The sequence below is a fragment of the Pongo abelii genome, chromosome 20 (assembly GCF_028885655.2).
Source record: "Pongo abelii isolate AG06213 chromosome 20, NHGRI_mPonAbe1-v2.0_pri, whole genome shotgun sequence".
NCBI classification, from domain to species: domain Eukaryota; kingdom Metazoa; phylum Chordata; class Mammalia; order Primates; family Hominidae; genus Pongo; species Pongo abelii.
This window is the reverse complement of record NC_072005.2, coordinates 60,144,676-60,159,055: the sequence shown is the minus strand read 5'-3', so window position 1 is coordinate 60,159,055 and position 14,380 is coordinate 60,144,676. Positions and strand designations below refer to the sequence as shown.

At 48.0% G+C, this 14,380-nt stretch overlaps 3 pseudogenes; 2 read left to right on the top strand and 1 right to left on the bottom strand.

The window, feature by feature from the left end:
* Nucleotides 1-3,316: 3,316 nt before the first annotated feature.
* On the bottom strand, nucleotides 3,317-3,684 carry LOC112130123 (large ribosomal subunit protein P1-like; annotated as a pseudogene).
* Nucleotides 3,685-9,096: 5,412 nt separating this feature from the next.
* LOC129047403 (septin-7-like) lies at nucleotides 9,097-10,244 on the top strand (annotated as a pseudogene).
* A 3,991-nt stretch (nucleotides 10,245-14,235) lies between these two features.
* Nucleotides 14,236-14,380, top strand: part of LOC100448280 (nuclear RNA export factor 3-like) — a 117,868-nt pseudogene continuing 117,723 nt past the window's right edge.

Genomic DNA, 14,380 nt, shown 5'->3' with positions numbered 1-14,380 from the left:
GGATTCTTGCTAAAGGTGGGCCAAGGCCTCCCACATCAAAGGTGGTGGATGAGGCACTTCCTCAGATATCAGGGGCAATTAGATGGGAAGAGTCAAGAGATAACTCAGCAGGAATCTCTGCTAAGAGTGGGCTGGGAAGGTCAAAGATAAGATAGCAGCCATGGTCCAGGCCTAGTCAGGAGGGCTCAGGACAGCCTGTGTAAAGTTTGGTCAAGGGGGGAGTCTGTCAAGGTATATGCTCAAAATTTGTTTATTTTCTTTTTTTTTTTTTTGTTGAGACGGAGTTTCTCTCTGTTGCTCAGGCTGGAGTGCAATGGCGTGATCTCGGCTCTCTGTAACCTCCGCCTCCCGGGTTCAAGCGATTCTCCTGCCTCAGCCTCCCGAGTAGCTGGGATTACAGGCATGCACCATCATTCCAAGCTAATTTTTGTATTTTTAGTAGAGAGGAGGTTTCTCCATGTTGGTCATGCTGGTCTCGAACTCCTGACCTCAGGCGATCTGCCCACCTCAGCCTCCCAAAGTGCTGGGATTACAGGAGTGAGCCATCATGCTTGGCCGTTTTTTTTTCTTATTTGTTTGTTTTTGAGGCGGAGTCTCACTCTCTGTCACTCAGGCTGGAGTCCAGTGGTGCTATCTGGGTTCTCTGCAACCTCCACCTCCCAGATTCAAGAGATTCTCCTGGCTCAGCCTCCCAAGTAGCTGGGATTACAGGCACCCGGCACCATGTCCAGCTACCTTTTGTATTTTTAGTTAGAGATGGGGTTTTGCCATGTTAGCCAGGCTGGTCTTGAACTCCTGACCACCCGCAATCCACCCACCTCGGCCTCCCAAAGTGCTGGGATTACAGGCATGAGCCTCCACGCACAGCCAAAATCTGTTTCTTCATTTTGAGTCTTGCTCTGTTGCCCGGGCTAGAGTACAGTGACACTGTCACAGCTCTCTGCAGCTTCAATCTCCCGGGCTCAAGTGATCCTCCCACCTCAGCCTCCTGAGCAACTGGGACCTCAGGTGTACTCCACCACGCCCGACTAATTTTTTTATTTTTTGTAGAGAAAGGGTCTCGCTATGTAGCCCAGGCTAGTTTTCTTTTTTTAGAGACAGAGTCTTGCTCTGTCGCCCAGGCTGGAGTGCAGTGGTGTGATCTCAGCTCACTGCAAGCTCCGCCTCCTGGGTTCACGCCATTCTCCTGCCTCAGCCTCCCGAGTAGCTGGGACTACAGGTGCCCGCCACCATGCCCGGCTAATTTTTTTTTTTGTATTTTTAGTAGAGACGAGGTTTCACCGTGTTAGCCAGGATGGTCTCCATCTCCTGACCTCATGATCCGACCGCCTCAGCCTTCCAAAATGCTGGGATTACAGGCGTGAGCCACCGTGCCCGGCCTAGCCCAGGCTAGTTTTGAACTCCTGAGCTCAAGTGATCCTCCCGCCTCAGCCTCCCAAAGTACTGGGATTATAGACTTGAGCCACTGCACCTGGCCTGCTTTTTATATTTCTATTGGACAACTCCTCACTGGAACTATCAATTATCTCTAAAGTGGCTGAACCCTGCAGTGGTCAAGGACGCCATCTTCCAGCTGCCTTGTTCTAGAGCCTGACTTGCCAGACACTCAGAGCCATACAATCTATATTTGGGTTCCATGCTCAAGAGTTATTTGGCTGACAGAGTGCTTGTTAGAAACTGTGGACAGGCCGGGCACAGTGGCTCAAGCCTATAATCCCAGCACTTTGGGAGGCCGAGGCGGGCAGATCACAAGGTCAGGAGATCGAGACCATCCTGGCTAACAAGGTGAAACCCCGTCTCTACTAAAATACAAAAAATTAGCCGGGCATGGTGGTGGTCACCTGTAGTCCCAGCTACTCGGGAGGCTGAGGCAGGAGAACGGCATGAACCTGGGAGGCAGAGGTTGCAGTGAGCCGAGATCACGCCACTGAACTCCAGCCTGGGCGACAGAGTGAGACTCTGTCTGTAAAAAAAAAAACAAAAAAAAACAAAAAATGTGGACACGGCTGGACACGGTGGCTCACACCTGTAATCCCAGTACATTTGGAGGCCGAAGCGGGCAGATCATTTGAGGACAAGAGTTTGAGACCAGCCTGGCCAATATGGTGAAACCCAATTTCTACTAAAAATACAAAAAAAAAAAAAAATTAGCTGGACATGGTGGCGGGCACCTGTAATCCCAGCTACTCAGAAGGCTGAGGCAGGAGAATCGCTTGAACCCAGGAGGCAGACGTTGCAGTGAGCCGAGATAGGGCCACTGCACTCCAACCTGGGCGACCGAGTGAGACTCTGTCTGAGAAAAGAAAAAAAACGCCAGGCCCAGTAGTGCATGCCTGTAATCCCAGTACTTTGGGAGGCTGAGGCAGGCGGCTCACTTGAGGTCAGGAGTTCGAGACCAGCCTGACCAACATGGTGAACACCACCCCCCCGCTACTAAAAATACAAAAATTAGGCAGACATGGTGGCAGGAGCCTGTAATCCCAGCTACTGGGGAGGCTGAGGAATGAGAATCACTTGACCCTGGGAGGTGGATGTTGCGGTGAGCTGAGATCGCGCCACTGCACTCCAGCCTGGGCGACAGAGCGAGACTCTGTCTCAAAAAAAAAAAAAAAGAATTATTTAGGCTGGGCGTGGTGGCTCATGCCTGTAATCCTAGCACTTTGGAAGGCCGAGGTGGGTGGATCACCTGAGGTCAGGAGTTCAAGACCATCCTGGCCAACGTGGTGAAACCCCGTCTCTACTAAAAATACAAAAATTAGCTGGGCGCGGTGGCTGGTGCCTGTAATCCCAGCTACTTGGGAGGCTGAGGCAGGAGAATCACTTGAACCCAGGAAGCGGAGTTTGCAGTGAGCCAAGATCGCACCATTACACTCCAGCCTGGGCAACAAGAGCAAAACTCCATCTCAAAAAAAAAAAAAAAAAAAAGAAAGAAAAAAAAGAAAAGAGAAATAAAATAATAAATAAAAAATTAGCCGGGCATGGTGGTACATACCTGTGGTCCCAGCTACTCCGGAGACTGAGGTGGGAGGACTGCTTGGGCCCAGGAGGTCAAGGCTGTAGTAAGCAATGATGATGCTAAGGCACTCCAGTCTGGGATATAGAGGGAAACCCTGTTTCAAAAAAATAATACACAAAGAATGCCTTTTTACATTTTTTTCTTTCCAGAGAAGGGGTTCTACCTGTTAACCCAGGCTGGACTCGAACTCCTGGGCTCAAATGATCCTCCTGCATAGCTGGGATCACACGCGCTGGGCACACTATGCCAGATGCAAAGAATACATTTCTTTCTTTTTTTTTTTAAATTAAAGTTCAGCTTTTTATTGAACACGTTATAAAAAGAGGTTTAGTCAAAAAGACCAAAGCGCATGTCATCATTAGCCTCCTCGGATTCTTCTTTCTTTGCTTCCACTTTCTTCTCCTCAGCTGGAGCAGCTCCACCAGCCTCTACATTGCAGATGAGGCTCCCAATGTTGACGTTGGCTAGGCCTTTGCAAACAAGCCAGGTCAAAAAGGTTCAACATTTACACCAGCTGCTTTAATGATCTTACCCTCCGTGACGGTCACCTCATCGTTGTGCAGAATGAGGGCCTAGTAGATGCAGGCGAGCTCGGAGATGGAGGCCATGGTGCGGACAAGTGTGGGGCTGGCACTGGCGGACGCGGTGCTAGTCTTGGGATGAAGCGAGGGCCTTACCGCAACGCGGCTTAGCTTCCTCGGAAGGACCGAGCACCTTGGCAGCAGCTGAGGAAAGGGAAGAATTCATTTCAATAAGCTTGATGTCGGAATTTTCTTTTTCTTTTTTTTTTTTTTGTTGTTGTTAGAGTCTCACTCTGTCGCCCAGGCTGGAGGGCAGTGAGTGGTGCGATCTCTGCTCACTGCATCCTCCACCTGCCAGGTCCAAGCGATTCTCCTGCCTCAGCCTCCCGAGGACCTGGGATTACAGGCGTCTGCCACCACGCCTAGCTAACTTTTTCGTATTTTTAGTAGAGACAGGGTTTCACCGTGTTGGCCAGAGTGGTTTCGAACTCCTGACCTCAAGCGATCTGCCGGCCTGGGCGTCCCAAAGTGCTAGGATTATAGGCACGAGCCACAGCACCTGGCCAAGAAATTTTTTTTTTTTTGAGACAGAGTCTCGCTCTGTCGCCCAGGCTGGAGTGCAGTGGCACGATCTCAGCTCACTGCAACCACCACCTCCCAGGTTCAAGCGATTCTCCCACCTCAGCCTCCCAAGTAGCCGGGATTATAGTGTAATGCCCAACCTGGTTTTTACTAACCCTGTTTTTAGACTCGCCCTTTCCTTTAATCACCTAGCCTTGTTTCCACCTGAATGGACTCTCCCTTAGCTAAGAGAGCCAGACAGACTCCATCTTGGCTCTTTCACTGGCAGCCCCTTCCTCAAGGACTTAACTGGTGCAAGCTGACTCCCAAGAATGCAATTAACTGATAAGATACTGTGGCAAGCTATGTCTGCAGTTCCCAAGAATTCGTCTGATTGATAACGCCCAAAGCTCCGAGTCTATCACCTTGTAATAGTCTTAAAAGCTCCTACACCTGGAACTGTTTACTTTCCTGTAACCATTTATCCTTTTAACTTTTTGACTACTTAACTTCTGTAAAATTGTTTTAACTAGACCCCCCCCCCCTCCCCTTCCTAAACCAAGGTATAAAAGTTAATCAAGCCCCTTCCTCGGGGCTGAGAGAATTTTAAGCGTTAGCCATCTCTCGGTCACCGGCTAATAAAGGACTCTTAATTCATCTCAAAGTGTGGCGTTTTTCTAACTCGCTCAGGTACAACAATAGGCAGTTGCCACCACGCCCAGCTAATTTTTGTATCTTTAGCAGAGATGGGGTTTCGCCGTGTTGGGCAGGCTGGTCTCAAACTCCTGACCTCAGGTGATCCGCCCACCTCGGCCTCTCAAAGTGCTGGGATTACAGGTGTGAGCCACTGCGCCCAGCCAAGACATTTTTTTTGCTGCTGTTTTTACTGACAGAGAGCAGTGATAGCTCAGTCAGTCATTAAAAGGAGAATTCCTCCTCCTATCAATGTGGAGGCCCTAAGGGGAAGGGGTGAGGCATAGTCTCATTTTCTCCATCTGTTGAGGATTTACTGGAACAGAACTGGTTTTTAGTTTACAGAGTCCTCTTTTACTGAATATTCCTAAAGACCTTTGAGAAGAACTTAGTTTAACAAGTATTTGTTAAAATCTACTAACTTCCAGAGCCTGAGTCATTGGTGAGAAATAGAGATTGAATTCCTTAATACCTGGGCCACATTGGCTCTCGCCTGTAATCCCAGCACTTTGGGAGGCCGAGGTAGGAGGATCACCTGAGGTTAGGAGTTCAAGACCAGCCTGGCCAACATGGTGAAACCCCCGTCTTTACTAAAAATACAAAAATTAGCCAGGCATGGTGGCGGGTGTCTGTAATCCCAGCTACTCAGGAGGCTGAGGCAGGAGAATCGCTGGAACCCAGGAGGCAGAGGCTGCAGTGAGCCGAGATTGTGCCACTGCTCTCCAGCCTGGATGACAGAGTAAGACTCTGTGCCAATAATAATAATAATAATAATAATAATAATAATAATAATAAAAATAAAAATAAATAAAAGAGTTCTCTACTACTGGGAGTCTGTATTTAAGTGGACAGAACTGGAGGCAGCTGAGGACTGGGGCAGGTGGGTGGAGGGGCGAGGCCTCCAGTCGGGAAGCAATGAAAAGCATCCTAAAGAAAGTGCTGGGAAGAGAAACTTTTTTCTCTTTCAACTTGGGTCCTATAGTTGGTGGTCTGCAAATTAACTGAAAATAGAGAGATCTACAGGTGAAAAGGTTTATTTACAGATGCTTGAAGGAGTTCCCAATTATGGAAAACTCAAGGAACAGCCTGGAGAAAAGGTTTACATGTATCAACTTAACAAACAAGGGCGTTTTTTGGACTTCTATGGGAAAATGAAAGAGGTTCTATTGGGGTTCTAATGCTAATGGCGGGCTGCTGTGTCTTCTTTGCAGCTGAATTCTCCCTTCCCCACCCCCTGCCCCCCAGATAGGGACTCTTGCTCTGTTGCCTAGGCAGGAGTGCAGTGGTGCTATCTGAGCTCACCCTAGCTGTGACTTCCAGGGCTCAATCTATCCCACCCTAGTCTACGCCCGACTAATTTTTGCTCTTGTTTTTTGAGGAAACAAGGTCTCTCTCTTTTTTTTTTTTTTTTTTTTAGACAGAGTCTCACTCTGTCACCCAGGCTGGAGTGCAGTGGCACGATCTCAGCTCACTGCAAGCTCTGCCTCCCGGGTTCACGCCATTCTCCTGCCTCAGCCTCCCGAGCAGCTGGGACGACAGGCGCTCACCACCACGCCCGGCTATTTTTTTTTTACTTTGAGTAGAGACGGGATTTCACCGTGTTAGCCAGGATGGTCTCAATCTCCTGACCTCATGATCCGTCCGCCTTGGCCTCCCAAAGTGCTGGGATTACAGGCGTGAGCCACTGCGCCCGGCCTGACAAGGTGTCTTAAAAAGGTTGCCCAGAAGTAGCCGGGCGCAGTGGCTCACGCCTGTAATCCTGGGTTCAAGCGATCCTCTTGCCTCAGCCTCCCGAGTAGTTGGGATTACAGGCATGTGCCACCACGCCGGGCTAATTTTGTATTTTTAGTAAAGACGGGGTTTACTCCATGTTGGTCAGGCTGGTCTCGAACTCCCCACCTCAGGTGATCCACCCGCCTCAGCCTCCCAAAGTGCTGGGATTATAGGCGTGAGCCACTGCGCCCAGCCTGAGCCTTGATTTATTTTTAAGAGGGAGTCTTGCTCTGTTGCCCAGGCTGGAGTGAGTGCTATGGCACGATCTTGGCTCACTGCAACCTCTGCCTCCTAGTTTCAAGCGATTCTCCTGCCTCAGCATCCCTAGTAGCTGGGAGGGCAGGCATGAGCCACCACACCCAGCTAATTTTTGTATTTTAGTAGAGATGGGGTTTCACCATATTGGCCAGGCTGGTCTTGAACTCCTGATCTCAGGTGACCTGCCCACCTTGGCCTCCCAGAGTGCTGGGTTTAGAAGTGTGAACCACCGCGCCTGCCCAAGACTTGATTTTTTAAACAATCTTGACTAATTGGGAGTATTTAGGTTGGAGAGCAACCACGAAGTCTCTTATCGCTGACCCATTTCACTGATGGGAACACTGAAACCCAGAGGGGACATAATCTCTGGAGTCTGCAGGCCCAGCTCTCAACCCTGGCTAACTGGACTGGGGAGCACATTTCGCAAGAATGTGGAGATGGGAGGAGACCAATGTGCAAACTGTCAGCTCAGCAGACTGTGGAGTTTCTGTTCTTGGTTGTGGTGGGGGTCTCAGAAATCTTATTCCAAATTTTGCTTTCCTCCCCCACTGGTTGTCCTTTTCATAGACATCTCACCCATGATAGCAGGGAATGAGTCTCTCTAAACTGCTCCCTCCGAACAACAAAAAGATTATGAAGGTGATGATGAGGATAAAAAGGATGATGACAGACACCATAGCATCATGAACCCTTACTGAGGGCTTCCTAAAGGCCAGGCTCTGAGCTCTACGGTCTGTGCAGCTTGTTTCATTTCATCTGCATAGTCTCAAAGTTATTAGAGCACATTTCATGATTATTTTACAGACTAGAAAAGGAGCAATGCATTTTCATATAACTTGTACCAGATCATGAAGTCAAAAAGGGTGAAGTCCAATTTGAACCATGCAGTCTAAGTCCAGACACATGGCATTTGGCCAGTCCTCTCCCTGCATCCAACCTGCCCTCTCAAATCCTTGTCACTCAGGCCGATGCCCCTGCTCACTGTGCCCTTCCCTTTGGGGGTTCCTTGTAGACCACAGCTAGACCAGTGGGTGCCACAGTCACTGTGTCAAGTATAGAAAGGGCAGCTGAGATCACATCAAGGATTCCAGAAAGAATTGGCACAGGATCATTTGGGACGCATCTCTCCCTTGGCCCTGTTCCTGGCTTTCCTTACAGCTCTCGACTTCCTCAAAGGAGTCATCAATTCGGGGTTTGGCTTCCATTCCTATTGAGGAAGCTGGAAACCATTTCAAAAATGCTCCTCAGATGTGTCTATGGTTAAGACCTCCGAGCTCTGCTTCAAACTTTTTGAAGCTGGGTGCGGTGGCTCACGCCTGTAATCCCAGCACTTTGGGAGGCTGAGGCAGGCAAATCACAAGGTCAGGAGTTCGAGACCAGCCTGGCCAACATGGTGAAACCCCGTTTCTACTAAAAATAGAAAACATTAGCCAGGCGTAGTGGCAGGCGCCTGTAATCTCAGCTACTCGGCATGCTGAGGCAGGAGAATAGCTTGAACCTGGGATGCGGAGGTTGCAGTGAGCCGAGATCACTCCACTGCACTCCAGCCTGGGCAACAGAATGAAACTCCGTCTCAAAAACAAAAAAAACACAACTTTTTGAGAGTTGGAAGACCACGAAGTATAGTACCTGGGACTTGGAGTCTGGCCATGAATTTGGAATACCACACTTTCTACTTATCTGTATGGCAAGGGGTGAGATGTCCATCCTCTGAGACTCCGCACTCTCATCGGAGTTGATTTCTAGTTGATCCAATGCAAACGAGTGATGATTAAACCGATCGTGGGTGCCCGCTGCATGATCTCTATGTGATGGATGCATAAAGTAAAGGCAAAGTCAATTTTAGATACATTCGTTAATATTTTTGTTTGTTTGTTTGTTTGTTTTTTGAGACTGAGTTTCTCTCTTGTTGCCCAGGCTGGAGTGCAATGGCGTGATCTCGGCTCACCGCAACCTCTGCCTCCCAGGTTCAAGCAATTCTCCTGCCTCAGCCTCCCAAGTAGCTGGGATTACAGGCATGCACCACCATGCCCGGCTAATTTTTTTTTTTTTTTTTAATTTTTAGTAGAGACGGGGTTTCTCCATGTTGAGGCTGGTCTCGAACTCCTGACCTCAGGTGATCCGCCCACCTCGGCCTCCCAAAGTGCTGGGATTACAGGCGTGAGCCACCGCGCCCAGCCCATTCGTTAATATTTTAAGCTTCAGGGGTGGCCACAGGCGGACGGGTGGCCACAGGCGGCCAGGCGGGATGTAACCTCCACCGAGCTGGCCCTTATGAGTCTGGAGGCTTCGGCCCTGCAGCCACCGCCCATAAGCCACAGGAGGAGCTTTACGACTTCCCGGACTGCGGGGCCGGGTGCAGCAAGGGCCAGACTGCGCAAGCAGGCGCTGCGCACCAACCGGCCGGCGCCTGGCGGGCACGATCGCGTGGTCGCGCAGAAGCTCCTCAATGACCAGCGCCAGCTGCAGCCCCGGCCTCGTACTCGCCTCGTCTGAGCCTGGGTGGAACAATCCAAAGTTTTAATCAAAGAAGGTGGTGTTCAGTTGCTGCTCACAATAGTTGATACCCCAGGATTTGGAGATGCAGTGGATAATAGTAATGGCTGGCAGCCTGTTATCGATTACATTAATAGTAAATTTGAGGACTACCTAAATGCAGAATCGCGAGTGAACAGACTTCAGATGCCTGATAACAGGACTATTACATAACTGAAGACTCCCACCTTCAGGCAGGATTGGGTAGTGCATGTTTGTAGCTACTTGACATTGCCTTTTGTTGAGACTTAAACCATTGGCTATTGAGTTTATGAAACATTTGCATGAAAAAGTGAATATCATCCCACTTACTGCCAAAGCAGACACACTCACACCAGAGGAATGCCAACAGTTTACAAAACAGATAATGAAAGAAATCCGAGAACATAAAATTAAAATATATGAATTTCCAGAAACAGATGATGAAGAAGAAAAGAAACGTGTTAAAAAGATAAAGGACCGTTTACCTCTTGCTGTCGTGGGTAGTAATATTATCACTGAAGTTAATGGCAAAAGGGTCAGAGGAAGGCAGTATCCTTGGGGTACATATTGTGCTGTGATTTAGCTCCAGCGGTGCCACGAGCAACTGAAAAAGAATTTGGAAGCACAGCACAAAGAATTAGAGGAAAAACGTCGTCAGTTTGAGGATGAGAAAGCAAACTGGGAAGCTCAACAACGTATTTTAGAACAACAGAACTCTTCGAGAACCTTGGAAAAGAACAAGAAGAAAGGGAAGATCTTTTAAACTCTCTATTGACCACCAGTTATGTATTAGTTGCCAATATGCCAGCTTGGACATCAGTGTTTGTTGGATTCATTTGACCAATTTGCACCAGTTTTATCCATAATGATGGATTTAACAGCATGACAAAAATTATTTTTCTTGTTGTTGTTCTTGATGGAGATTAAGATGCCTCGAATTGTCTAGGGTGTTGTGTACTTAGAAAGTAACAGCTCTAAGTACCTTTCCTACATTTTCTTTTTCTTTTTTTATTAAACAGGTCTCTTCAGTTTAATGCAAGAGAACATTTTACTGTTGTACAATCATGTTCTGGTGGTTTGATAGTTTACAGGAGATTCCCAAATAAAAGGACTCTGGAAGGTTTTCACTGAGGATGAATTGCCATAATATGATGCAAACTGTGCTTCTCTATGATAATTATAATACAAAGGTTCCATTCAATGCAGCATATACAATAATGTAATTTAGTCTAACACAGTTGACCCTATTTTTTGACACTTCCATTGTTTAAAAAAAACACATGGAAAAAAAACCCATGGAAAAAAAACCCTATATGCTTACAGTGCACCTACAGCTTTTTATAACAACCTCTTTTTGTTTGTTTGTTTTGGATTCTTTAAATACATATTATTCTCATTTAGTGCCCTCTTTAGCCAGAATCTCATTACGGCTTCATTTTTGTAATAATATTTAATTTAGATATTTTCCATATATTGACCCTGCTAAAATAGAATATAGCATCTTTTATATAGTAGGAACCAACAAAGAAACTTTGTTTTAACTCCCTTTTTACACTTTATGGTAGGTAGCAGGGGGGAAAATGCATTTATAGATCATTTCTAGGCAAAATTGTGAATCTGATAACCAACCTGTATGCAGTCTCTTTATTTTACTAGAAATGGGAATCATGGCCTCTTGAAGAGAAAAAAGTCACCATTCTGCATTTAGCTGTATTCATAGATTGCATTTCTGTATTTTTTGTTTGTATTGTAAAAAAATCATGTAATAAACCATGTTGTGATGTAAAAAAAAAAAAAAAAAAAAAAAAAATTTTAAGCCTCAACTCCATACAATTCAATGGAAATATCCCCTGAGCTGAAGTTCTGGTTTCCCTGCATTCCAGACAGGACATTTTATTTTGTCCTTGTCTCAGTAAGTACTGAGTATCGTGAGAGGAACAAGTGAGTCTCTTTTGTCTCTGATTCCCCAGAGCCTATATCTTGCTGGCACATAGGAGATAGCAAAAGTAAACATCTATGTTAATTCTTGAATCGACACTCCCTTGGTTCACAAAAATTGGCTGTCATCAGTGTGGCTTCGACTTACTTGATTCTTTTTGTTTTTTTGTTTTTTGTTTTTCGAGACGGAGTTTTGCTCTTGCTGCCCAGGCCGGAGTGCAGTGGTGTGATCCCGGCTCACTGTAGCCTCTGCCTCCCAGGTTCAAGCCATTCTCCTGCCTCAGTCTCCCGAGTAGCTGGGACTACAGGCATGCGCCGCTATACAGGGCGAAGTTTTTGTATTTTTAGTAGAGGCGGGGTTTCACCAGGTTGGCCAGGATGGTCTTGATCTCCTGACCCTGTGATCCGCCCTCCTCGGCCTCCCAAAGTGTTGGGATTACAGGCTTGAGCCACCACACCCGGCCTATTTATTTATTTATTTTTTGAGACGGAGTTTGGCTTTTGTTGCCCAGGCGACAGGAGGTCCTGTTGCCCAGGAGGTTGCTGGGCTTACTGCAACCTCTGTCTCCCGTGTTGAAGAGCTTCCCATGCCTCAGCCTCCTGAGTAGCTGGAATAACAGGCACGCCCCACCACGCCCGGCTAATTTTGTATTTTTAGTAGAGACGGGATTTCTCCATGTTGGTCAGGCTGGTCTCGAACTCCTGACCTCAGTTGATCCGCCTGCCTTGGCATCCCAAAGTGCTGGGATTCCAGGCGTGAGCCACCCCCCCCCCCCCGGCTATTTATTTATTTTTTAGAGACAGGGTCTCACTATGTTGCCCAGGCTGGTCTCAAATTCATGAGCTCAGACGATCTTCCCGCCTCAGTCTCTCAGAGTGCTGGGTTTACAGGCATGAGCCACTGCTCCTGGCCAAAATAATTTAAAAAACAACAAACTCAGAGTTTGTGTGATTCCACCTCCCAAAATGTCCACAGTACAGACACTTGGCTGCGTCCCACTGCTTCTCCTTTGGTCGCCACCACGTTTCTCCACCCTCTGGTGGAAAATTTGACCTAAATCCAAACTGAACTTCAAAATGGAATCCAAATTCCAAGCTTCCAAAACTCAATAAATAGCAGTAGCTCGAGATGCGCTTTTCCATCGCGGCCAGCAGAGGGCATGATGCTGCTAGTAACCAAGCTTTATTTATTTATTTATTTATTTATTTATTTATTTATTTATTTAATTTTCTTGAGACAATCTCGCTCTGTGCCATCTCGGCTCAGTGCAACCTCCGCCTCCCGGATTCAAGCGATTTTCCACTCTCAGCCTCCGGTGTAGCTGGGATTATGGGCACGCGCCACCGCGCCCAGCTAATTTTTGTATTTGCTAGTACAGATGGGGTTTCACCATGTTGGCCGGGCTGGTCTCGAACTCCTGACCTCAGGTGATCTGGCTGCCTCGGCCTCCCAGAGTGCTGGCATTACAGGGGTGAGCCACTGCACCTGTCCCTAACCAGCATCTTATGTGCTCGCTGTACATGTCCACACTGGCCTCTCTGGGTATCTTCTGGTGTATTCTTTTTCTTTTCTTTTCTTTTTGAGACAGGGTCTTGCTCTGCCAACCAGGCTGGAGTGCAATGGCGCGATCTTGGCTCACTGCAACCTCTGCCTCCTGGGTTCAAGCAATTATCCTCCCTAAGTCTCCCGAGTAGCTGGGATTACAGGTGTCTGCCACCACGCCTGGCTAATTTGTGTATTTTTAGTAGAGATGGGGTTTCACCATGTAGGTCATGCTGGTCTTGAACTCCGGACCTCAAGTGATCCGCCTGCCTTGGCTTCCCAAAGTGCTGGGATTACAGGCAGGAGCCACCGTGCTGGGCCTACGGTGTTGTTTTTTGAGACAGGGTCTCACTTTGTTGCCCAGACTGGAGTGCTGTGGTGCAGTCATAGCTGATTGCAGCCTTCAACTCCTGGGCTCAAGCGATCCTCCCACCTCAGCCTCCCAAAGTGCTGGGTTTACCGGCCTGAGTCACCGTGCCTGGTGGAAGCCTAAAGACTTCTCTGGGGCAGGGCATGATGGCTACCACCTGTAATCCCAGCAGTTTAAGAGGCTGAGGTGGGAGGATTTCTTGAGCCCAGGAGTTGAAGACTGCAGTGAGCTATGATTGTGCCACTGCACTCCAGCCTGGAGAGCATAGGAAAACCCTGTAACTAGCCAGGCATGGTGACACATGCCTGTGGTTCCAGCTACTCGGGAGGCTGAGGTATGAGAATTGCTTGAACCTGGGAGGCAGAGGTTTCAGTGAGCTGAGATCGCGCCACTGCACTCCAGCTTGGGTGACAAAGCCAGACTCTGTCTCAAACAACAACAACAACCACAACAAAACAAAAAAGAGAATGATGGCCGGGTGCGGTGGCTCATGCCTGTAATCCCAACATGTTGGGAGGCTGAGGCGGGCAGATCACCGGAGATCAGGTGTTTAAGACCAGCCTGGCCAACATGGCAAAACCCCATCTCTACTAAAAATACAAAAAATCAGCCGAGCGTGGTGGTGGGCGCCTGTAACCCCAGCTAGTTGGGAGGCTGAGGCAGGAGAATCGCTTGAACCCGGGAGGCAGAGGTTGCAGTGAGCCAAGATTGCGCCATTGCACTCTAGCCTGGGCAACAAGAGCTAAACTCCACCTCAAAAAAAAAAAAAAGAAATTGTGGGGATGTGACAAGACAAAGGGGCTTGGGCTGGGGAAGTGACCAGGAAACAGTGGAGAACTTGAGGAAGATAAGGGTTAATAGCTGAGTTGTTTAGCATATGGACTCCTGGCTTCCGCTGATAGGAACATTCTTCTCTTCCTGGCGCAGGAAGGGCATTTTTCTCATGATAAATTTTACGATCTACTTTTACGTAGGAAGAGGGAGGTCAGATGCATCTGCTTTTTCCCACGGGCTTCCAGGTCGAAATAATCCATATGCTGACGCGATGACTTTGGGGTGACATGCCCTGAGCCCCTTCAATATACACTAGCCCTCTTGCTGACTGAGAGTTGAGAGAGCACCATTCTCTGCCTGGAATGTTTGTTGCTAGCTAATCCATCCCGCCAACTGTGGCCTCCCAAACTGCTGGC